This window comes from Martes martes (assembly GCF_963455335.1).
Source record: "Martes martes genome assembly, chromosome: 11".
NCBI classification, from domain to species: domain Eukaryota; kingdom Metazoa; phylum Chordata; class Mammalia; order Carnivora; family Mustelidae; genus Martes; species Martes martes.
The window spans coordinates 13,177,881-13,203,722 of NC_137899.1; the positions used below are offsets into that span (position 1 = coordinate 13,177,881).

The 25,842-nt window shown below is 39.9% G+C and overlaps 1 protein-coding gene and 1 pseudogene across 3 annotated transcripts in view; both read right to left on the reverse strand.

The window, feature by feature from the left end:
• Window positions 1–16,478, reverse strand: part of LOC308352131 (aspartate aminotransferase, mitochondrial-like) — a 34,569-nt pseudogene extending 18,091 nt beyond the window's left edge. The window contains exon 1 of the transcript in view: window positions 16,423–16,478. The product of the transcript in view is annotated as an aspartate aminotransferase, mitochondrial-like (transcript). The remainder of the gene's footprint in view (window positions 1–16,422) is intronic.
• RALA (RAS like proto-oncogene A) overlaps window positions 1–22,098 on the reverse strand; it is a 72,871-nt gene extending 50,773 nt beyond the window's left edge. Inside the window, exon 1 of one of the 2 annotated variants that reach the window (XM_080818394.1) lies at window positions 21,848–22,098. The gene's annotated coding sequence lies outside the window, so the exon portion shown is untranslated. The remainder of the gene's footprint in view (window positions 1–21,847) is intronic. The other variant, XM_080818395.1, reaches the window with a different exon arrangement.
• Window positions 22,099–25,842: the final 3,744 nt, after the last annotated feature.

The following is a 25,842-nucleotide window of genomic DNA, read 5'->3' on the forward strand; positions in this document are numbered from 1 at the left end:
ACAAAGATGTAAAGACATTAAAGATAACAGCAGACCAAAACCAACAATACATCAAAAACAAAACCAAACAAAACCAAAAACCCAACATCATGATCCAACTGGATTTATTCGAGGAATATAAACTTCTGTTCACAAATCGATGTGTAATTCACAAAAGGGGAGAAAATCATATTATCTCAACCGATGCAAAAAATTGCATCTGACAAAATTCAACATTCATTCACAAGAAAAGCCTTATTAGCAAACCAGAAACAGAAGGAAATCTCTTAATACTAATAAATAATATTTACAAAAACTTCACAGGCAAAAGAGCAAAATGTTTTCCCTATGGGATGAAGGATAAGACAAGACTGTTTACTATCATCACTGTTAGTCAGTAAAGTCTTGGAAATTCTAGTCAGTGCAATAAAGCAAGACCAGAAATAGAAGGCAGAAGACTGGATAGGAAGAAGCAAAATTGAATTTATAGGCAACATTCCAAAAGAATCAAATTATCAATATTAACAAGTGAATTTAGCAAAACTGCTGAAAATGTGGTCCTAACTTAACATTGTATTTCAATATTTAAAAAGTAATTATAGGATAAAGGACCTAAATGTAAGATCTAAAACAATGCAACTCTTGGAAGAAAAAAAGGACACAAGCTTCATGATATTCGATTTGGCAATGGTCTCTTGGCTATGACACCAAAGGCGTCATAGAATAAAGAAAGTATAGACAAACTGGACTTTACAAAAATTACAAGATTTTGTTCATCAAAAGATGTTATCGACAGAGTAAGAAGGCAACCACAGAACAGGAGAAAATATCTGCAAACCATATATCTGACAAGGGACTGATATCTGCAACAAAAGCACCAAACAACCTAGTTTAAAAATAGGCAAAGGACTTGAACAGACATTTCTTCACAGAAGATAAATGAATGGCCGGCAAGCACAGGAAAGGCTGCTCAACATCATTAATAGTTAGGGAAATGCAAATTAAAACTACAATAAGATACCAACTCACATGCATTAGGATGACCACTAAAAAACAAAACAAAACAACCAGAAACAAGTGCTGGCAAGGACGCGAACGCCTGTGCACTGTGGTGGGAATGTAAAATGGAGCAGCTGCTGTAGAAAATAGTATGGCAGTCCCCCCCCCAAAAATAAGAAACACACTTACACAGGATCCAGCAATTCCAAGTCTTGCTTTGTAGCCGAAAGAACTGAAAGCAGGGTCTTGCAGAAATATTTGTATACCCATGTTCAGAGCAGCATTATTCACAATAGCAACCCAAGTGTCCATGGGTAGATGAGTACACACACATACTGAAATATTATTCGGCCTTAAAAAACAAGTAAGTTCTGACACATGCTACAACATGGATGAACCTTGAGGACATTATGCTAAAGCAAAGTAAGCTAACACAGAAAGGCAAATACTGTAAGATTCCGCGTATATGAGGTACTTCGAGCAATCAACATCATAAGGACAGCAAGAATAGTGGTGGTTCAGGAGCTAAGAGGAAGGGAGAATGTGAAGTTATTATTTATTGAGTAGAGAGTTTCATTTTTACAAGATGAAAAGAGTTATGGGGATGGATGACAGCAGTGATGGTTGCTGAACAACGTGGATGTGAATGTATTTAATACTGCAAAATTGTACACTTAAAATGGTTAAGATGGTAAATGGCCTATGTATTTTACCACAAAAAAAGGGAAACAAAACTAGTAATTACATAGGATTTGAGGATGAAAACTTAAAAGTATGTATTAAGACTATTGGCTTTCAGTGCACAACAAATTACCCTAAAACTTAGTGACTTAAAATAACATTTCTTATCCTACAGTTCAAGCAGCCTAGCCAGGTGCTTCTTCCTCAAAGCCTCTCACAAGGCTTCAGTTAGATGCTGTCAAAGTGCAATCATCTAGAGGCTTCAACACTGGAGAGTCTGCCTTCAAGACGGCTCACTCACATCCCTGTTGTGGCAGAAAGCCTCTGAGCTCTTCACCATGTGGGCCTCTCCACTGGGCTGTTAAATGTTCTCTTAACATGACAGCTGCTTTCTCCAGATGAGTGATCCAAAACAGCAAGGCAGAAGCCAAAATGTCTTTTATGACTTCGAAGTCACACAATGTCATTTGGTCAATGTGAAAGGTAACGAAGAGGCAACAATCTTTGGGGGCAATTTGGAGGATGGAGACCACAGAGAACTTCAAATAGACAATTACAAAACAGTGATGAGAAAATTTAAAGAAGACCTAAGTAATGCTTTAGTTTATCTTTACGGATTGGAAGACTCATTACTATAAAAAAATGTCGATTTTCCTCAAATTTATTTACAGATTTAATGCAATCCCAATCAAAATCCCAGCAGGCTTTTTGGTGGAACCTGGCAGTTGATTTTAAAATTTGTATGCAAACATGGGGCATTGGGGTAGTTAAGTTGGTTGAATAACCTGCCTTCAGCTCAGATCATGGTACTGTGGTCCTGGGATCGAGTCCCAAGTCAGGCTCTATGCTCAGCAATGATTCTACTCCCCGCCCCCCAACTCATGCTTTCTCTCTCTCAAATAAAGAAATAAAATCTTAAAAAAAATTTTTTTGTATAGAAACAGTTACACCAACAATATCCAAGACCAATTCTGAAGAACAGTCATCAAAGTACCTTGGCAAATTAGGCTGCTTGGGTTTTTTCTATAATAAATTTATTTTACTTACTTTTAATGATATGTATTTATTAAATGTTGGAACAATCTCAAATTTACAGAAAAGTTACAAGTACAATACAGAAAGTTTATCTCTGAGCCATTTAAGACTAAGTTGCTAGGATGCGTGGGGGCTCAGCTGAGTAAGGGTCCAACTCCTGATTTCAGCTTAGGTTATGCATGATCTCAGGGTTGTGAGACTGAGCTGCACATCTGGCTCTGTGCTGCACTGAACCTGCTTAAGGCTCTCTCTCTCCTTCTCCCTCTGCCCCTCCCCTGCTCGCTCTCAAGGAAAAAAAAAAAAAAGAGAGAGAAGAGTAAGTTGCTGATATGATGCTTCATCTCACCTGAACACTTCTGAGTTTATTTTCAACAAACAAGGACAATCCCCTACAAACCAATACACAGTCATCACCCCTGGGATATGAATGTCAACAAAGTCCTATCACAGAATCCTCAGACCCTATTCAAGATTCTGCACTGGCTTAGAATCTTATGTTGCGTTTAGTTGTTCCATCTCTTTGGCCTCCTTCGGTCTGGAACAATTCTTCATACTTTGACTTTAATGAACTCAACAATTTTGAAGATTACTAACCAATTATTTTATAGAATGTCTCTTAATTGAGTTTTGTCTGATGATTAGATTCAGGTTCTGCATGTTCCACAGGAACACCACAAAAGTGATGATGCTGTTTCTTCTGTCTGCACTTCTTTTTAATGAACTATTTTTTAGGGTGGTTTTAGGCTTATGGCAAAATGCTTCTCTTTGTAAATAAAGTTTTACTGGGACAATGCCACTCCCATCTGTTTATGTGTTGACCATGGCTGCTTTTTATTACAGCAGCTGAGGTGAGTGGTTTTAACAGAGACCATATGGCCTACAAGTGTACATTGGATATTTTGGCCCTTTGAGAAAACCTTTGCTGACTCCCACTCTAGTGACTAAAAAGACTTTTTATAAAATTACAGTAATTAAGACCTGTGCTATTAGTGATATTAGTGAATGGATATTAGTGATATTAGTGAATGGATACACCAAGAGTTGGCAAATTTTTATTGTTACGAATGTAAATGTACCCATTTTAAAAGATAATCGCACCTGAACACCAACTTGAAAATTAATTTCTAACCTGTGTAAATCTATAGATACACTGGATTTTGAAAACATTTATTACAAATACACACAAAAAAGGAAACACATTGTGATGAATTTGCAAGAACTGACTGACATCAGAGAAAACAGAGATCAGCATGACAAATTTCATTAAAAATCTGTCCTTATTTATTAGATAAAATTAAGAACTGAGGATTATCACTAAGCCAACACAATCAACAACATCATTCTCCCATTTCTGATCTATATCTTAAGGCATATGTTTCAAATGTGACAAGCATTAAAACAAATATAAAACAGACTGCACCCAAAACCAAGCCTTTGAATCACCATTTCACGAAGTGTTAACTTTCACTAGAATGAAGACCACGGTAAGCAGAGACAAGTTTTTTTTAGTATATATTATGGTCTACTGTATCCCCCAGCATCTATAAGGGGGCCTGAATAATACTTGTTTTTACTTCTTTTTTCCCTCAGCTTTATTGAGGTAAAATTGACAAATTTCTATTTGGAGAAACTGTATACCGCAAGATGATTTAATATACTATTTACCTGTTGTATGAATGAACCACGACTTGTAAAAGTTATAATAAAGCACATCTGACTATAGTGCTTTCACTAAATAATGTTTTAGTGCCAACAAAAAAATTTTATACTACTAAAATTTTTAAATTTAAAATAGCTTATATAACCTCCCATTATTTTACAATTTATATTCTTTGATTTATAATGTATAAATGCACAGCAGTATACGTGTGTGATTTAAAAAGAAATATACATGTGGGAGTTTCTACAATTCTGTAGTGATGGGGCATATGATCAAAAAGAGATCACTCCCCTATAGCAGAGGTACCGAAAGCCTAACTAGTTAACAACCAGGAAAGAACTAAATTGAGAGTATATATTCAGAGACTTAGAAAACTTAAGAGTAATTTTATGTCTATTCAATCTAACTTTTGAAATGGACTTGTTTTCTGTTTTTAAAATTTCATTTTTCTGGTAATTAATTTGTATTGTATTGTATTTTACAAACTTCTCAGTCTGATATATATGAAAATTTTAAAAACAGTTCTTCACCAAAGTTAATTTCAGAAGCACTGCTATAGAGAATGATCAAAACACAAATCTGATCATAATGCTTCCTAAATTTATTTGATGGCTCCCCAAGGGCCTGAGATGACAGGCTTTATGATCTGTCTACATCCCTCAGGGCCTTTGCATTTTCTTCTCCTTTCCCCTCAAGAATACACCACACTCACTCTAAATTCATGGCGTGAATTTGATTCCCTAGTCCTGAACCCTCAATGTCCAATTCAGCCAGACCCTGATTTCTTTTACCAAATTCCTACTCATCCTCCTGGTGGTCATTTCCAGAAAACTCTCCTTGTTCTTTAAGCCTAGGTTGAGTGCTTGTCCTTTTATGCGTCCAACACAGTACCTGGCACACAACAGGTGCTTTTTTTTTTTAAAGATTTATTTATTTATTTGACAGAGAGATCACAAGTAGGCAGAAAGGCAGGCAGAGAGAGAGAGAGAGAGAGAGAGAGGGAAGCAAGCTCCCTGCCGAGCAGAGAGCCCGATGCGGGGCTTGATCCCAGGACCCTGGTATCATGACCTGAGCCAAAGGCAGAGGCTTTAACCCACTGAGCCACCCAGGCACCCACAACAGGTGCTTATTAATTCAACAAACATTTTTGCCCCCAACAGGTGCTTATTAATTCAACAAACATTTTATTAAACAAAACCTACGCTCATGTCACCACACATACTGTCTCCCCCAAAGTGTTCTATACTTCTCTTAAAAACATTTCAGGGGCACCTGGGTGGCTCAGTGGGTTAAGCCTCTGCCTTCGGGTCAGGTCATGATCTCAGGGTCCTGGGATCAAGCCCCACATCGGGCTCCCTGCTCCGCAAGCAAGGAGCCTGCTTCTCCATCTCTCTCTGCCTACCTCTCTGCCTACTGATCTCTCTCTATCAAATAAATCAACAAAATCTTTAAAAAAAAAATTTCATACTACTGACAAATAAATGCATATCTATCAGCTTCAAATATTAAAGAATAAACAAAACAAATGATAATTTCTAAAGGGAAAAAAACCCTCAACTACTATCAATCTTCCCTTTCTTGTTTCCATTTATGAAACATTATTGGCAACATGTCCAAGTTGTGGAATGAAAAAAACACACGTTATTTACAACTTTCATCTCAAAATTACTTTCATATGACTGCCTTAAAAGGGAATCCTTCCTGGGATGCCTGCGTGGCTTAATTGGTTAAGTGTCCCACTCTTGATTTCAGTTTAGGTTGCTATCTCAGGGTCCTGAGATCCAGCCCCACGTAGAGCTCTGCCCAGGCATGGAGCCTGCTTAAGAGTCTCTCTCTCCATAAATGAAACAAGATGGGATCAGGAGGGAGACAAACCATAAGAGACTCTTAATCTCACAAAACACTGAGGGTTGCCAAGGGGAAGGGGGTAGGGAGAGGGTGGTGGGGTTATGGATATTGGGGAAGGTATGTGCTACGAAGTATGTAAACCTGGCAATTCACAGACCTGTACACCTGGGGCTAATAATCCATTATATGGTAATAAAAAAATAAAAAATTAAAAAGAAATTCTCTCTCTCCTTCTGCCCCTACCAACCCCCCACCCACTCTCAAGAGTGCACGCACTCTTGAGCTCTCTCCCCAAGAAAACAAAAACAATAAACGGAATGCTTCCTTCTAAACCCTTCTGCCCTAAAACAGAGGTTTACTGACTAACCTAGCAAAAATGAACTACAAAGAGCAAACCTGCTGCTATTTACCCTTGGCCCAAATACTTTAATGTCAGTGAAAATATTTTACACTGACAGTAAGTTGAAAAAAATGAGTCCTGAGTTCTGAACCCAAATGATATTATAATTATAGTCTTGGTACTTTAAGCCAAAGAGCACTTCACACTTTTAAGGAAAATCACTGAAAAGTCTGAATGTATCATACTTCTTCATCTATCAACATAAAGAAACAGCACAAAGTAATTTATAAGCAGAGGTTGGGTTTCCCACATTTTTCACAAGTCTGTCAGGTAATTATATACATTCTATAACTCTATATTGCATAACAAATTGTTCTTAATGTGAAGTTACTAAAACCTCACTGAAAGCATAGATAAGATTACTACTTTATAATCGTCAACGGTAGCAATGCTCTGACAAGATTACTGCTAGGTTTTGAACAACCAAACAAAAACAAAAACAAAACAAAAAAAACAAGATCCCATCAATATTCTGGCACTATACACTTTTATCTTTTTTGATTGAAAAACTAGGTGTCAATATGTACATCAAAGACTTAAAGATGTAATAATATTAGAGACAGTTGAAACTTATAAGAATAAAGGGCAATTGACTACTTCTATCAAAATAGGAACCAAATGAACAGCTGGGGTTTGGAAGAAAAGGAGAGGAAGGGTAAAACCTAAAGTATTTCTGGAGTAATACAATCTTAAACTTTTACTTCCCAATCCAAAAGAAAGCAACTGCTAATTAGGTAATTTTAAAAGTACTCACATACATTTTTATATGAAAAGTTAAATTGTTTTGCTTAACAGCATTCTCTAAATATTTATCAACTGATGGCAGGGAAAGTGGACCAGAATGTGCCGGCACACAAAGGGAAGACAAGTTGTAACAAACTGTTAACACATCAAAGACGCGAGAACCTTGGTAATTCAGCCAACGTTATAGGAAATGACAAATTCTAACTGTATAGGTCACCTCCCACAATCAATCACCAAGTAAACGGCTTATTTTACTTAGTGCTTAACATACATTAAAAAAAATCATCATCATGGGAATTTAGTAAAGATCTGATAATCGATGAGAAACAAGCGATTTAGCCACCAGCAGTATCCAGGAAGGATAGTATCTAATTTTTGAGGTGCACTCATTTTGAGTTCCTAAGTGTATGTCTCACAAATTCGTCAACTTAACTGAATAGTTTTTAAAAAATTCCTTGATAACCCAGAATCATAACGAGCCACTATTCTTCTGTTCTCAGAGGCTCTTCTGAATCCGGGGCAGGTTTCCCTGGATGCAGTAGCCCTAGACTGTGGAACTCTGAATTCTCTTAAAGTCGTGTTTTAGCTTTCTGCCTCCTGCCTTCCCTTCATAGTCGTCCCTCACTGATCACTACTGCCTATGTGCTTGCCTTCAGCAGCATCCCTTCACCTCTAAAAATTGTTTGGATGCACATTACCAGGCTTACTGCAATAAGATATAAAGTAAGACTTTTGAAAGATGGCGTAATTATTCTCTTGAGCATCAGATGCATAACAGCCTGTAGTGCTAGGACCTTGCTTTTCTACTGTGGATGTTCAAAGGTATGTTGTTTTTTCTATGTTTTTATACTTGAATTCCTGATTCTTATTGCCTTTAATGTTTCCTTATCTTCTGCCCCATCTGGCTGAATCTGGACAATTAAATGGAAATAATGAATCTGATATTGTTTAGGATCAGGGCCTGGCCATAGAAGGAAATCTACAAATTCTAGTTTCCTCCTTCCTCTTTGAGTGTGTTTAATATTTTAAGTTGTAAAATTTGCCCTCAAAATAAATGAATGTTACTGCATTATTATCAGAAGCCTGTGATCAGGAGTTAGGAACTAACTAAAGAAATGAGGGATGTCTGGCCTGAATAGGCAGACACTTGGGAAGCTGGCAAAGGAGTTGTATCACTGCCATCTTCAATTATTTGAAGAAAGATATCTGCAAAATGCCTGTTCTCAATTCCATCAACAGATGTACTGTTTAACAAGGGCTCAAAAATGTTCGTGTACTAAGTGCTTCTTCAGAGAGCAAACCAGGCACAAAGAGAAGTCACAGGATAACACACTTCAGTACAAAACAAGAATGAATTTTAAATGCAAACATCCAAAAATGACCCAGATTTCCACAAGATCACTTTAAGAGCTTAAGCAATGGCTAGTGGCTGGGTAGTTTTGAAGGGATTTTTGTTAACTGTGAAGAACACACTAGAAAACCTTTCAAGGCCCATTCTTTTTTTTTTTTTATAATTTTTAAAATTTTTTAATAAACATATAATGTATTTTTATCCCCAAGGGTACAGGTCTGTGAATCGCCAGGTTTACACACTTCACAGCACTCACCATAGCACATACCCTCCCCAATGTCCATAACCCCAACCCCCTCTCCCGACCCTCCTCCCCCGAGTAGTCCTCAGTTTGTTTTGTGAGATTAAGAGTCACTTACCATTTGTCTCCCTCCCAATTCCATCTTGTTTCATTTATTCTTTTCCTACCCCCCAAACCCCCCACGTTGCATCCCTGATATGAGGAAGTCAAGGCCCATTCTTCTAACTCAATGAGACATGACACATTTTATACAGACAACCCCAAACCATAAGTTCTCATTTCTGCATTTCACTTTCATATTGAAAACAAATCCTAAAGAGTACTGGAAAAGTATGGAAGCAACATTAGAGCTACACAGTATCCAGAGTTATTTGTTCGACTTCAGGGACAGTATTGATACAGCAATTTATCTATCTATTAAAGGCTTTAGATAAGAAACATTTTAAGTGATAAAAATTATTTCCTTTTCAGAGCCGGAAACTCACAATTACATCAACAGCACCGTCACTATCACCATACACATCATAAACCCAATGTCACGAAAAGGAATTGGGAACTATCCTTGCTTTAAAAAAAAAATCACTTTGAAGATGAATCATACAACATATGGACACTGACAGAGCTTGAGAATCCAAGTAAATGAAAGAGGAGAGGAAGGAAACTAATTATAAAAAATTGATTTCAGCAATCTGTAGGAATGTAGGAACTCCAAGACAGTTGGATACAACCCCCACTCAGCTAAAGAAAACTACATGAAAGAACAATCAAGACAAGTACAGAAAAATCAGCTACAATTACCAAGTTGTTACCATTATTAATGTCGGTTGCTCCTCACCTCCATGGGAGGGGGAAAGAGGTGAGTGGGACGTTTTAGTTTAAATCAAATACTGCATCAGTTTATTTAAGAAAAAGTGCTACTAGTAAAGGCTCATTCAGGGTTAAAATTAATGGGATAACAAATGCGATTTTCCCCCCAAACTTCAGATGTCAACTTTCTATGTATTACTTTCAGTTTAATTTTGTAAAAGTGGGCAAAAAATGACCCGACACCCCTAAAGAAGCAGACATATGGCTTGTCTGCTGAGCATTCCTTCTTCTGGTGGGAACCACCCACTCCTTACTCACTGCATGACAACAGGCCTGCAAATCTGGATGCTCTGCCACCCTCAAAAGCGGACAAGAGACCCAGACTGGCCAGAGTGCTCCTTTCCCCGGGCTACAGAGAAAGACTGGCTCTTTCTGCTGAGCTGGGAAGAACTGAATCTGGAGATGAAAATGGGAACCAAGTGAAGAGTTGGCCAACGGAATGAAGAAAGAATCAGAGCTGAAGAGGGAGAAAAAAACTCCAACATTCTGTTTTGCCCAAGACAGTCAAGGGATGCGGGTGTGGCTCACTTTGCTGAGAGACTGCCTTCAGCTCAGGTCATGGTCCGGGGTCCTGGGATGGAGCACCATGCTGTGCTCCCTGCTCAGCGGGGAGCGTGCTTCTTCCTCTCCCACTCCCCCTGCTTGTGCTCTCTCTCTGTCAAATAAATAAAATCTTAAAAAAAAAAAAAAAAACCTCAGTCTAAACTGGATTTCTGGCTGTTACAACTGAAAGAGCCCTCATATCTGCAGTATCTCTATTTGCTTCTTATGGTTCAGAAGGGAAGTTTCTCACTGCTTAATTGCAGAATGAAGATGAAGGTAACTATCACTGTCTTTAACTATTTACTCTGCTTCTGTAGTAGCTAGACATATGGAAGAATTAAGAAAAGACTTAGCTTTTATTCCAATTGTCTAAAAAAGCCCCATGGCAAATGAGAAAAATTAAGCAAGGCTCATGGTTAACATCATTACAAAAACAAAACAGCATTTTCTGGGAGAAAATCTTTGCAAATCACATATCTGATGAAGGACTGTATGTGGAACACACAAAGAACTCACGATTCAATAACAAGATAGATAACCCAATTAAAACAAACAAACAAACAAACAGGAAAAAGATCTGAGTAGACATTCCACCAAAGAAAATTTGTAAATGGCTAATAAGCGCATGAAAAGATACTCAACACCATTAGTCATTAGGGAAATGCGACTAAATCACGAGATACCAATTTATACCTACCAGAATGGCCATAATAATTACTAAAAAGACTATAACCACTGTTGAAGATGCAGAGAAATGGGAAATTTCAAACACGGCTGGTAGAAATGCAAAATAACATGTAGCCACTTTTCAAAACAGTTTAGCACCTCCTTAAAAGGTTAAACATAAATGTACCATACCACTAAGCATTTCTACTCCTAGGTATATGCCCAGGAGAAATAAAAACATATGTCCACACAAAGGCCTTTACATGAATGTTCATAGCAGAATTATTCATAATAAACAAAAAGGGGAAACAATCCAAAAGTCCATCAACTGATAAATGGATAAGCAAAATGTGGCATTTCCATAAAATGGAATACATACCTACTGTTCACCAATAAAAAGAATTATGGACACATGCCACAACATGAGGAACCAGAAAAAAACAAACAAACCCAAAGACGACTTATGGAATGATTCCATTTATAGTAATGCCCAGAAAAGGCAAATCTGTGGAGACAGAATGTACGTGAATGGTTGCCTCGGGCTGGAGGTGCGAATGGGGATTATTAACTACAAATGGGCAAAGGGATTTTACTGAAGTGATAAAAATGTTTTAAAACTGAGTTATGGTGATGTTTACATAATCAGTTACTAAAAATGACTGTAAACTTAAGCGGGTGAATTTTATGATACGTAAATTATATCTCAAAAGAGTTAATTAGAAAAAATGAAATAAGAGACTAAAGAAGTCGTAATAAGCAAACAGAAATCATGAACCTTGATCAGACCCTGCATCAGAGGAAAAACAGCTACTAAAGACACTGGGTGGCAGCGAGGGAAGGAAATCTGAATTTGGGCTACATATTAAATGATGGTATGGAATTAATAATAATTTCCTTATGCGTTACAATAGCATTAAGGTTATACAGGAGAATGCCTTTATTCTCAGAAGATGCAAGATGAAGTATATCGAGGTCAAGTTTCATGAGGTCTTCAGCCTTCTTTCATAAATAGTAGAGAAAAATAAAAACATCTATACTTAGATGAAGCAAATGGGGCAAAATAATAATTGGGAATTGGGAAATACAGGTTTAAAATATAATACTCTTAATTTTTTTTATAAGTTTGGAATATTTCAAAATACAAGGCTGGAGGGGTGGGAAAAGAGCACTCTCATTTTAAAATGCAACCACATGTAAAAGAATCACCAATGCAGTTCTCTATGCATTTCAGAAAAAGGCCTATAGTTGAGCTATAGAGATCAGCCTCTCTTTATGAACATACAGGTAATAACAGGGACCAATGGGAACTAAAGTATAAGATAATTATGCAGAGACTTAGCAAGTTAGAGCTTTATATGCTAATACTCACCAATACTTTTTGAAATAATCATTGAAGACAAAGCAACATAGTTATTTGTTGTTGTGGAAATATTTAAGTTATAGGTATATCCAAGAAAATATTGTTGAATGAAGGTCAATTTTCCCACCCCAAAGAGCACCCATCCCACCTATAACTCTTGGCTGATATAAAGATCAAACAAGATCATGTACACAAGAATGCTGTTTCAATTTTTAAAAAGTTAGTCACTTACACTTGGTACCTTCGGGGTAAGAAGAGGAATACAAACATAGGATCAAACCTAACACCTTTTTTGGTTATTCGTGTGTATAATTGGTGTTTCTCAATTTTGCAGTCAATGATGCACCAGCAAATCTTCAAAACATTGTCAGTGTCCACTATGATTGACTCCCCTTCACTCTCTAACTTAGGCATTTTGTCTTTCTCCTTGTTATGCCACAATCTTTAACAGTGTGCTTTTAACAATTTAAAGTTATAACAGCTTGAAACTCATCAGACACACTAATATAAAACAGAAATCTTGTTATGAATCAAAAGCAAAGTTCACCTGGAAGTTCGAACAAAAAGCCACGTTTACTATAGCTTTTACAATAAAGAAAAAATTCTTGGAATTGGGCCTCAAAGTAAAATATCTAAGAAGAAAAAGACATGATATGCTAAGATGTCATTATTTCACATACACAGGGCAGCTTAGACAAAGTATTCTAGCAAATGAAAGAAGATAATCACACCCACTGGGATGGCTGTAAAAAGAGGGACTATACCAAATGTGGGGGAGGATACAGAGAAACTGGAAAGCCTCATACAACCATACTGGGCAAGTAAAATGGTGCAGGTGTTTTAGAGAACAGTTTGGCAGCTTCTCAAAATGTTAAACATGGACTTACCACACGACTGACTAATTCCGTTCCTATCTGACTATATTCCGTTCCGTTTTACTTATTCTGAGGGATCAAAAAAGCTACTAAAACCCACAAGCAGCAAACAAGAATAAATGAAGTAATAGACACAGAGAACCATCTCAGTTGTAGCATGCAGACACAGAAACAGAAAAAGACCCTGGAGCCAACAGGGTAGTGGGAAAGTTACCAATAATCCAAGCATGAAGACTAGGACAACTGAAGACCTCAGGGAATGGGGATTTTCTGTCACACAAAAAATGTCTTATGCAGAAGGTTGAGGGGAGACAAGGTCCTCGGCCTTAAAAGGTGGGGGTAGGTGAAGTAAGGGGAAAAAAATACGAATAGAAAAAAAATCAGCCTCCTCCCCAAACTCTGCCATCAAGGTGCCATCCATGTACCAGAGGGTGGAATGTCTTCAAGGCAGGCAGTCCCCACACCCTGGAAGGCTGAACTGCAAGCCACAGAGGCCACATGACCCAAAGAGAAAAAGGCAATGCAGGTCCCAGGAAAAGTAGAGATGGCCAAATGACCGTGGACCACTCACCTGGTGAGTGAGAGCTCTTCAACCCAGGGACAAGAAGAGATTATTGGACACCCTACCTATCAGTGTTCCTGGGTCAGTGAAGATGGACAATAGGCCAAGGACTACGACTTGTAGGGACTTCTGGGGAGGAGCTCCTCAGCATAAGGGGCAAGAAATTAATAAATATCCTGCCACCCAGCACTCCTGGGGAAGGAAATACTTAGAATGACAAAGACAACAGGATGTGGATTGGGAGTTCACAGATGGACCTAGATAATTGTGAAATTATAAGAATCTATAGAAAATATGCTATTTAAACTTCCTGGGTAACTTAGATGGCAGCAAAATTAAAGCACCCTCTAGAACTTGGGAGACAGCATTGGTGTGTGTCCATAACTGACATGTGGATGGAATGTGTGCTGGATGCCCCACAATCAATTCCACACAAACACATCGCTTCCAGCTAGAGGACTAAATCTTTGAAAATGAATTCTGGAGAAAGAACAGGTGATTGAGGCTCTACAAACTTGTCTGGAACCACCCCATATCCGTGTACTTTAGGTCACCTCCATGGATAAACTTACCTAATTACAAACTTGCCTTGCCATATGACCTATAGCCCCAAGAACCCAAGCCATAACCACATCAATACAAGGTAAGCCTAATTTATCTGTTTACAATGGAAAGAAACCACTTGAGACTGTGAAAGCCAGGAAGGGCACCCTTAGATCATCATAGACCCATGGCAGCTTTAGCCTAGAGGAGAAAAGGAGGTCACCCTGTGGCATCCATGACTGACTGAGAGAAGATTACAATGAAGTTCGACAAAACTGCATGGCAAGATAAGAAAGAACAAAACTTAGGACTGGATGCGTGAACTGGGAAACTATAGATCAGTCCTTACCTTGCTTATCTTTGTACTTTGCTCACTAGGAAAGTTCATTTTTCCTGCCTCTCACCACATGCATCTCCATTTATAATTACAGAGACAGTGAAGGACTGCAATCTTTGAAAGTCACTTCCATATTTACGTTAGTATCTAGTACAATGTATATCTTTGTATATCCACAGGAAAAAAATAATAAAGCAACCAGCATCTCTTATTAAAGACACTGTTAACTGCAGTTTAATTGTCCTGGAGATATTAACTGATGCGGTTAGATAGGATAAACAATTGGAGGCATAACCATTGGAAAAGAAAGGACTGAAATCTCTGCAGGTGAAAGAATAGTATCTGAGCCTAAAAGAAGCAATGATGAACGTAACTCAAACACTGAGTTTAGCAAGGTAGCAGGAAAACATGCAAAAACCTGCAATATTCAAATACATGAGTAATAACTAGAAGATACAATGTATAAGAAAATTCTATTTGCAATAGCGGCAACAACAACACAGCAACAAAGATAAAATGCCTAGGAATAAACTTAACGAAAAACTTAACGAGAAACGTTCAAAACTGGTATGAAGAAAACTATAACCATTCTGCAAAGACATAAAAGTAGTTTTAAGAAAATGAAAAGACACTGCTCGTTCTAGGTTAAGATGTCTCCACACCATCAAGAAATTAGTTCTAAGTTAAATCATAAGCTTAGTGCAATCTCAATAAAAATAGCAATAAGCTTTTTAATGAATGGACTCAGATAAAGTGATGCTAAAGTTCATATGGAAAAGTAAAACATGCACGAATAGTAGGGAAAACAATGAAGAGGACGAACTATAATGGGGGCTAGTCCTACATGGTATGACATCATATACAACGCCTCTGCGACTAAACAGTGTGATACTGGTGCATGAATAGTCAGTCCAACAGAATAATAGTCCAACAGAATAAAATATACCCAACTACATAGAGAAATCTAGTATACAATAAAGGAAACAAAGATTTTCTAAAAATAAATAGCACTGGGACAACTGGATAGCCATGTAGAAAATGATAACATTATATCCATTCCTCACACCATATACAGAAATATCCTCCAAATGGATGAGAAAACTAAATGTGGAAAATGAAACTATACTGAGTATTAGAAGGCATGGGTAAATTTCTCTATAACCGGGGGATAAAGAAAGGCTCTCTGATGATAACTAAAAATACATATGTAATACATTTAAGATTAATATATTTGATGGGACACCTGGGTGGCTCAGTTGGTCATGCATCTGCCTTCGGCTCAGGTCACTATCCTAGGGTCTTGGGATTGAGCCCCACATCGGGCTCCCTTCTCAGTTCTCCCTCTCCCTCTGCTGCCCTCCTGCTTGTGTGCTTTCTCTCTCTCAGAGAAATAAATAAAATCTTAAAAAAAAAAAATTGGGGCGCCTGGGTGGCTCAGTGGGTTAAAGCTTCTGCCTTTGGCTCGGGTCATGATCTCAGGGTCCCGGGATCGAGCCCCACATTAGGCTCTCTGCTCAGCGGGGAGCCTGCTTCCACCTCTCTCTCTCTCTCTCTGCTTGCCTCTCTGCCTACTTGTGATCTCTGTCAAATAAATAAATAAAATCTTTAAAAAAAAAATCAAAAGTGGGCAAGTAACGTGAACAATTTTTTCAAAATGTAAAAAATGGCACTTTAATATACAAAAAAAGTTCAATTCACAAATTAAAACTACACTGAGATACCATTTCTCACCTATTAGATTGGCAGAAATTCAAAAGCTTGGCCATATACTCCATTGGTGAGGCCATGGCACTCTTACACACTGCTGGTAGGTATTCAAAATAGCATAGCTCCATTAAGGAGCAGAATCTGGCAAAATCTAACAAATCTTATATACGCATTTATCCTGAAAATTTACTTCCAACAATACAAAGACACATGTACGTAAAGATTTTCATTATAACGTCATTTGTAATTGAAAAATACTGGAAATTATTTAAATGCCCAAGGACATGGGGCGCCTCGGTGGCTCAGTCGGTTAAACGTCTGCCTTTGGCTCAGGTCATGATCCCAGGGTCCTGGGATTGAGCTCTGTGTCAGGCTCCCTTCGTAGCAGGGTGTCTGCTTCTCCTCTCTCTCTGTCTACCACTCTGCCTGCTTGTGCCTCTCCCTCTCTCTCCAAATAAGTAAAATTAAAGAAAAAAAAATGTCCAAGTACAGGAGACTGGTTGAATAAACCATGGAGTACTATGCAGTTAAGAAAGAAATTACTGGGGCACCTGGGTGGCTCAGTGGGTTAAAGCCTCTGCCTTCGGTTCAGATCATGATCCCGGGGTCCTGGGATCGAGCCCCACATCAGGCTCTCTGCTTGGCAGGGAGCCTGGGCCCCCCCCCGCCCCTCTGCCTACTTGTGATCTATCAGATAAATAAATTTTAAAAAATCTTTTAAAAAAAAAAGAAAGAAAATTATTTATTTTAATTCACGTGTATTTTTTTTTTTCATGTAGCTACTGGATTTTTAGGACTTAAATACTTATTAAGTTGCTTAGGCCTATTTAATAAATTAAACCGTTAGGTGTTTTTTTGACCTAGGGACGCTGTGAAACAATTATTGGTATGATAAGGACGTCATGAACTAAGAAAGTTTGGGAACTTCTGGTAAAGGCCTGTGAAGACTTTTAAGAGTGTATTTATGTGTGTAGTTATGAGCTCTGCGTGTAGTTACTATGGATTGTGGTCAACAAAATTTAATGAAGGCACTGCCCATAGTGGTAAAAGTGCTATGCTGGATTTTATGGCAGCCCATAAAAAGAGCAACTAGTCCAGTCTCGAAAGTTGTTGAAGTTTTTATTTGTTGGTTTTTCAGTTTCTTGTTTTTAGAGATGAGATCAAGAGAAAGAATCTAATCCAGACACAGTTTTTGGAGAGGTATAACCCACAGTGAGTGCTGGAAGACAAGCAGGCATACACCAGACTGGGGTAAAGAGGGATGGCTACAACTACAAGAAGAGGAAAAGGGGCACCAAGAAAACTCTAGCATTCTAGAAGTTTGGTCCTGCTGGAATAGCATATACTGGAAGAGAAGAGATGAGGCTAGAGAGTTAGGGAAAGAGCAGGTCTTGAAAGTTCTATATGTGAGATTAAGGATTATAGGAGTTTGGATTTTATTAATAGGCAAGAAGGAGCTGCGAAAGGGCTTTAAGCAGGGGAGTGTCACGACTGCTCTAACCAAGAGTGGAGAACAGATCCGGGCGGGGTGGGCAACAAAAGGCTAACAAGCTGCTGCAGCAATCCAGAACAGATCTAGACAGGGCCGCTGAATTAAAGCACTTGCAATCAGTAGTGGGCAGCCTCCATTTTCAACGAGGAATGATGCTAGCTACTCAACTGCATTAGGAAGCAGGGGTCCTGTGGCTTAGATGACTACAATCATGATCTTTGTGGAAACTGGGGATCCCTGCCCACCCTTCATGATGCATCTGGAAGTAGAAATCATTTCATAATCTTGCTATGTTTTATTCTCCAACCTGACATCGTCAAACCTGATACCTAGTTCCAGTAAGTGAATTCAGCAACCCAAATGGATCCCAGACTTCAAAGAGATGATGTGTGTCAAGCGTTAGGTCTATTCCATCTAACAGAGAACTCTAACTGTGAAGGACCTGAAGAATAGTATCCTAATAGTTTTTGTAAGCTTGCTGGTTTTGGCTTGTACAGACTACCCTCTTGACGCTGAGGAATTGAACCTTCAGGTATAATTATATCAAAGATTCAAATTCTCTTCCAAAATTTACCCACATGACTCTTAAAACTCACAGACCTTTACTTTCACTTTTTCTATATTGTAACCAAATCCTCTGGAGTGTAATAAGGTAGTAAAAAAGGTGTCTTAGAAAAACAAATAACTGTTCCTAATGGGGGCTGGGGAATGAGCCATTTTTTACTCAGAGCTACATACTTAAAACAAAACAAAACAAAACAAAAACAACCAAGAGATGAACACATCCTTCAAATTAAGCCCATTAAAAGTGCATTTTCCCCCCAAAAAACAAAAAAAACAAAAACAAAAAAACCCAAAACCTCACAGGCTTGGGAAGAGTAAAGAGAGTTGACCAGCACTGAATAGCAATCAGACCCTTACAAGAACTCTGCCACTTTTAAGCCTCTATATTAAACCCAAAGCGAAAATGATACCTGGTTTGAAATGGTATAAACAGATCCAGGATACCTTCGCCTCTTCTACATTCTTCCCAATTCCGCCTCCTGCCCTCCCAACATTCCCCCACCACCTCCTTTAGTGAAAGAACTAAAAAACAAGGTTTCAGGAGAGGTCAGCACAAAATAGGTTTTCCATGGTCCTCTCCAGTAGGGATTATTCAGATATTTCAGAGCAAAAAGCAGTAATCAACTGCTTGAGTTCCTAACATTCTACTCCTCCAGGACCCCCACTCCAACAATACCCAACCACTTCTTCATGGCACACCCAGGCAGATGAACACTGCATCTGTAGGTACTCATGACAGAAACAGCAGTAACCCTAGGGTCCACTGGATGGCCAAGAGTGCTGAGATCATTGGATTCATGTTCCTGAAGCTCAGCTCAATTAGAAACTTGTTTTTCCTCAGCCTTTTGGGATTAACTGTAATATGCAATGCTCTCAGAAATCGGTACTTTCAAATCCAAACTCTCCTAAATACTAGCTACTAGCCTCTAGCCAACAGCTTCACTTAGCCTTAATAAAGTACGGAAAAACTACCTATCTTACCGAAGTACTGTGGGGATTAAAAATAATATAACTAAAGCTCTTATCACAGTGCTTGGCAGGCAATCAGTGTTATATGGACTGTTATTACCAAGAGGGTTGCTGAATTAAAAAAGAGATCTCACCTCTGTTACAGTGATGTTGCTAAGAAACTGCAGGCCTCCCTCTTCTTAGTGTCTAAGAGTTAAAACATTTTACAAAACAATAAAAATCATAAACTTTCTCCCTACCACTTCCAAGTCATATTTTTCCTCATCAAGAATACATACTATTTTAAAAATGACTGTTCTTGCCACCCATTTATAAGGATTACAAGTGTGTATAACAGTGATACACACATATCCAAGAAGTGATTCTGGTACATTCATGTATATCCTGCAGACACTGAGCTTGGAAAACAAGTGCAGGACCACCACCAGGCATTTGGAGAGGAAAGATATCAGCACTTTTTTTTTGGACCTCTCGGAAGTGAAAACAACCCAACCATCTATAGACAAAAATTATTCCCCCACACAAATGGCAGAAAAGATCCTTCCCTATAATTAGCACTTCTTTTCCCCTGAAAGCCCTGCAAAGAAAGGGTTGTATGAAACTACTTTAAAATAAGTGATAAGATGGCTGCACATTCAGCAGACACACTAGAGAACATTAAGATCTTGACAAAGAAATGTGAAAGTGGCTACTGGTAAATCATGCCAAGGTCATATCAGGATGTCAGAGGATTTCCTCTACCCATGGGAGAAATAAGCCACTCTAAGCAATTCTGCGATGCATCGTGTTTTCCAAACAGTGGTGACTTCTAATTTTCTCTTTTGTATTAAAATTATGGTATGGCTATCAACCCCAAATATAAACTTACTATCACTAGGAAATCTCTTCTTAATAACCCTGGATAAACATGTTTAAGTGGATAAGTACTGAAGACTGGAATACAAGCTATTATAATGACCAATCACAATATCCCAAATATAATTTTAACCTTTCACAGGATAGTTCTGGGAGGACAGCAAAGGATTCTTCTTAAACTGTCCTTTTCATCACGTTAAAAAACATTAAGACAAAGCAAAGTCTGTATGTGCCAAGAAACTGGAACACAAACAAAAAACCAACAAAATAAATGATTCCTGAGGCAACTGTGGGGGTCAGCTACACGTTCATTCATTCAGTGAATAAATACGGGAATAACTTCTATGTGCCTGTCATCACTTATGAACACAGGGATGCATAAGACACAGTTCCTGCCCTGAAAAAATTAAAGTCTAAAATTAACATCTGAAGAGTCACAAGAGTCATTTTATAATAATATTGCATTAATAGACACAAATACATAAACTAGTAAAATACATTTAAATACATTAATAAACAAGCTGGAAAAAAAAAAAAAGACCCTCTACTGCAAATTTACTAACAAATTTTGTTACCCGAGTCTGGAAACATGACTAAAGTTGTAATGTACTTTCAGGACAAAAATTAATGACACACGTTTTACAAAGGCCTCCTCACTCCCCATCCCTCCCCTCAACACACACCAAACACAATTTGTAAATTGGTTGCTTTTCAGCTTGACACGCAGGGCGTGGCACGGGAGTTCTCACACAACCCCAAAGACACCTGGATAAGCTCTCACAAGTCTGGACATTCAGGTTTCTCAAGCAAAGGCCAGTTAACTCCCTAATTCTCCTTAAACCTTGAAACAACACTGCCACCTCTCTGTGCTGTCATCCCTGCCCACTTACACACATATACCCAGACTAAAGCATACAAATCACATCTTCCACTCCTGGAAAACCATAAGGAACAAATCCAGAGGAATTACCCTCTCACTCAAAAAATATCTGTATTCTCTTCCTCGCTTTAGAGGCTAGATTACCCTAATATGGGTAAAGCTGTGCAGTTCAATGCAGAGCATCTAATGACTTCAGTCTGAAAAAGCCATTCCTTTAACTGGCACAAAACCCTGGCGGAGATGCTTAAAAAGCAACTGCTCTAGTACAGGCGAGGAGTGGAAGAAAGGGAAGGAGGGGAGAGGGGCGGAGTGAAACGCGGGGACTGCGGCGGTGGCGACGGGTCCCCCCAGGTCGCGGGCACCGCCCAGGCGGGGACCTCGGCGCGGCGGGCCAGAGATGCAGGGTGACCTTCCGACGAGGCCAACTCAAGGAGGTGCTGGGCTCGGAGGACCAAGCCGCAGCCGCCGGCTCTCGGGGTGCACTCGCCCGCACAGCAGTGAACACCGCGCCCCGGATTCCAGCCCGGGCTCGTCCCGCAGCTCGTTCCCGGATAGAACGCGGGATGTGCAATCTCGGCGTCCGGGCCCTGAGCCTGGGCCTCGGCCCGCCGCCGCCCGGACACACCCCCGCCGCCGCCGCCCCGGCCGCCTCAATCCCTCCCGGGGCGGCCCGGGCAGGCATCGCTCACCTGCACCGCAAGCCGGTCCGCCGCCCCGCGGGTTCCGGAAGCCGCGGCTGGGCTGGCCTCGGCCGGAGAGAGCTTGGCCCTTGTCGTCTGGGAGGCTCCCCGCCGCGAGCGGCCGAAGGACGAGTCCGACGGGCGGCGGCGGAGCCTGGGCGGCAGGAGGAGGAGGAGGAGGACTCGGGGTGCTCCGCTCTCCGGAGATCCACCCTCCTCCTGGCCGCTCTGCAGCAGCCGCCGCAGATCACTTCCGGGGCGCTGGGGGAGCGGGGCGGGGCCGGCTGGGGAGCAACTTCCTGTCCGTGGGCGGAGAGGAGGGTGTCGGGGGCTGGGGCTGGAGAACAATGGCCAGGAGGGCGAGGGCTTGCCGGCGTCCACCCGCTGCGTGCCGAGAGCTGGCTGCGCTGCCTTTTGGACCGCCCCACCCCCGGCTCCCCGCGCCCGGCGAGGTGGAATCGCTTCCCGGAGGCCTGGGAGCTGCCGCAGGCCTCGCGGAGGTTCCCGGATCTCGGCGTCGGCGCCGCGACGTCCTTGTTTCTCTTCTGGGGACCAGGAGGGGGTTCTCGGGGAAGGAGGGGAAAGCGGAGGCCGCCATCTTGCTCTCGGGGGCCGCGGCTTCTCCCTGGTTGTCCAAGGGTGGAGGCCGCTCTGTCCCGTGGCCGGGGTTTTCCCGAGTGGAGCTGGCGACGTGGCTCGTTGCGGGTGGAATACTTGGAGATGGTTTGGTCAGTTCCCTGCCCTGGCTGGAGGGTTTCGGTAGCCGCCCTGGGCCTCAGGTCTAACTGCTGATCCCTGGAGAGCTCGGACCTTAGGGTGGTTTGTGATCTTTTACTGAGGGGACTCGAGCCCCCCGGACACCGCAGGTCTCGTGTCTGGTGCGGCGCTGAGATCAAACGGCGCCCCCATCTTGTGATTTGGTAGCTTGAGTTAGAAGTAGTTCCACTAAATCGGTTGCTCTATTTGACTCCTTCCACAGATTTGAAATAGATCGTTTGCCTAAGATCCGTTAGCACTTGGAGTCTTACCTGTTGACATTTATTTATCCCCTTATCTCCTCTCACTTGAGTAGCAATTCCCAGCCTTGCACAACTCGTTCAAGGAATGCCCACTCTGATGGGCAGACATGGAAGCAAATAATTATGATTGGAAGGATGGTATATCAAGGTATACAGAGGAAAGAATGGATGACTCATAACTGCGTTAGATCTTCAAGATAAGGTATTTTCCAGCACAAACTTAAGGGTGGGATGGTAAATCCAGATCCTAGTAAAAAGGACATGCAGCAAAGGGACAAATAATATGTGTTTAGAAGTCTGGGTAGTAATTACAGGACTTAAAGTCTGAGTTGCTGAAAAGGATGAATCTGGAGAAGCAGATAGGAACCAAATTGTGAACGGTCTTTCACTCCTTGGTGAGGCAATGAATAGAGGAACGACCCTGGACAGTTTTACAATTTAGGCTGTTGCTAGAGGGCATTAGTGGAGGGGAAGGAGAGGGAAAGAGGGCTTGTAGACAAGGGGACTTGACAGAAGTCAAGAGAAAGGATAAGGACCATTATGGGAGTGTCTGTGAGCACCCAAAGAAGATGGATTCCTAAAATACCAGGATGCCAAATCAAGTGATTGTAATTGTAATTGATTGCTGGGGGAAGATTCTGGGTAAGCGAATGGAAGTAGCAACATGATGCCTTGTTTTGCGTTGAGGGGAGGGTAAAGGTGTAATTTACTAAATGGAATAGGGAATGCCTGGGATGGGAAAGGGGAGGGGATGTGGAAACGAGTGCCATTTTGGACCTGGCCAGCGTGAGGTGCCAGTGATGCTGTCTCATGGCAGTTGCTACATAGGTCTGGAGTTATGGGCTGAAGTTAGAAACACCACAGGCTTGTATCACCACATCCAAGCCCACTGCAGGCCCACTTTGTCGAGCACAGTTTCAAAACCACTTCTTTCTCCCTACCTTTTCTTGGGAAAATTGCGGAAATACTACATTTTTAAAATCCTGATGTGGTAATAATACATATGCCCATGCCAGTACTCAAATGTTTAATGTTTCTATTGGACCAGAAAGGTCAGGCTTACAAAAAACAGTATGACAATGATAACAAGTATATAAGCATAAACTCAAAGATGAAATATCATTAATTTTAAAAATTGTTAGGTTTAATCATTGACAATAAACAGCTTCTTTAAAGCCAGCCAGAAAGGACTGAGGACAGTAGTTTGCACAAACACCTGTTGAGTGGAGAACGAGGAAGATGACTTCAAGAAGAGTGAGCAGTGGGAACACAATGACAGACAACCTCAAGTTCATTAGTCAGCCTGTCTCAGTTGCTGCTTCGTTGTTGATAGCCATGCTAACCTAGCTGAAAGCAGTCAGAAATAGAATGGATCATTTTGAGCAGAGGCTTTGGAAAGCAACAAATAATAAAAGCCCTATGAATAAGAGCTACAGTGGCAAACCAAAGAGTAATTATTAGTTTTTATTCAACATTTTTGAATATAAAAAATAAAGAATTCTCACCTTTAGTTCGTAGATAATTCAAATACATTATTCGCAGTTTTCCTAGAGTAGAAATACATGTAGGCGTATTAAACAATCCCTTAATGGGTACCGTACTGAACTGGAAATGAGAACAATGATCTCGACGCCCTTTTTTGTTCTTTGTTCACCCTATGACCCTAGCACAGTCACTTAACCTCCTCATGCCCTAGTTTCTTTGTAAAATAGAGATAATGATAACCCTCTACTGGCCTACCTCTCAGAGATATTACAAGAAATAACAAATTAATGCTTTAAAAGCTCTTTGAGGTACTTGGATGAAAGGGTATAATTGTGACTACATATCATTAATAATTAGCACTAATATCCAGTAGAACTCATGAGCATTCCTAAATTTGCTGCCCAGGCAACTCAAAAGAACATGAAGGATTCTGTTTTTAAAATAGGCTTAGATTAAAAAAAAAAAAAAAAAGCTCAGATTTCTTCTTGTGAGTGTAAATTTTTATTATTTATGACCAAACCTTGTGTATTAAATATACTATTAGTAAGGAGTAAAAGGAATTTTTATTAACTACAGTTCTTATGTTCACTGCTGTTATAGATAATCTATATTTTGGGGGGAATGTATAGAGTGGTATGCATTTGTCAGAATCTTGTTTTAGAACTGATGATTAGTTTACTGGAATTTTCTATGAAAGCATTACACATGTCCCTAAAGGATAGTAAGAATTTTATCTGCAGTTACATGTTTATCTGAAACCTGAAGCATTCCTGTGAATCTTGTCATTCCCATCATTGTTTAATCAGAAATACAAAATAAAATTCATATGTCCTTGAGGTTTTAGCCAAAGTCTACCCTACAGTAGATGAAATTTTGCCCATTAGATTCATGGCTTTGGTATTTCTATTTTGAAAGGTATATGCATAAACACACTTAAACGTATTCATGGCTATATTATGTGCATATTTTATACATATACTTATTACATACCAATTTATAAAAATATTATATGAATGTACATTAACTATACATATAGAAACAACTGTTAACAACAAAAGCCTCCTTGGGTATATTGGCCAGATAAGAAAGCAGTGGTTATTAGCAATTTGTCACTATGGATGGAAAAACAACTCAAAGTACATATTATTATCTATAATACCCATGGTACCTTAACCTTTATATTACTTCATTTTGTTTTCACAACAACTTTGTGAGGCACACATTGTTCAGAAAAAGAGGACCAGAGGGCTTAAAGACTTGCTACAAATTGTCCAGTAGCATAGTCAAAGTCAAACTTTGGGGACTCCCAAAGACACTGTTCCCTGTAGTACTTGATACTGTGGTTACGAGCTTGATATGACTGTTCGACCAGAACGTATTTATAATATGACATTCCTGGTTTATGAGTGATTGACTGCAGGATCTAAAATTCAGCCACACTTGAATTTTTGAAAATTAAGCTGCTATTCTTATGTTTATGGCTGTGTCTTCACCAAAAAC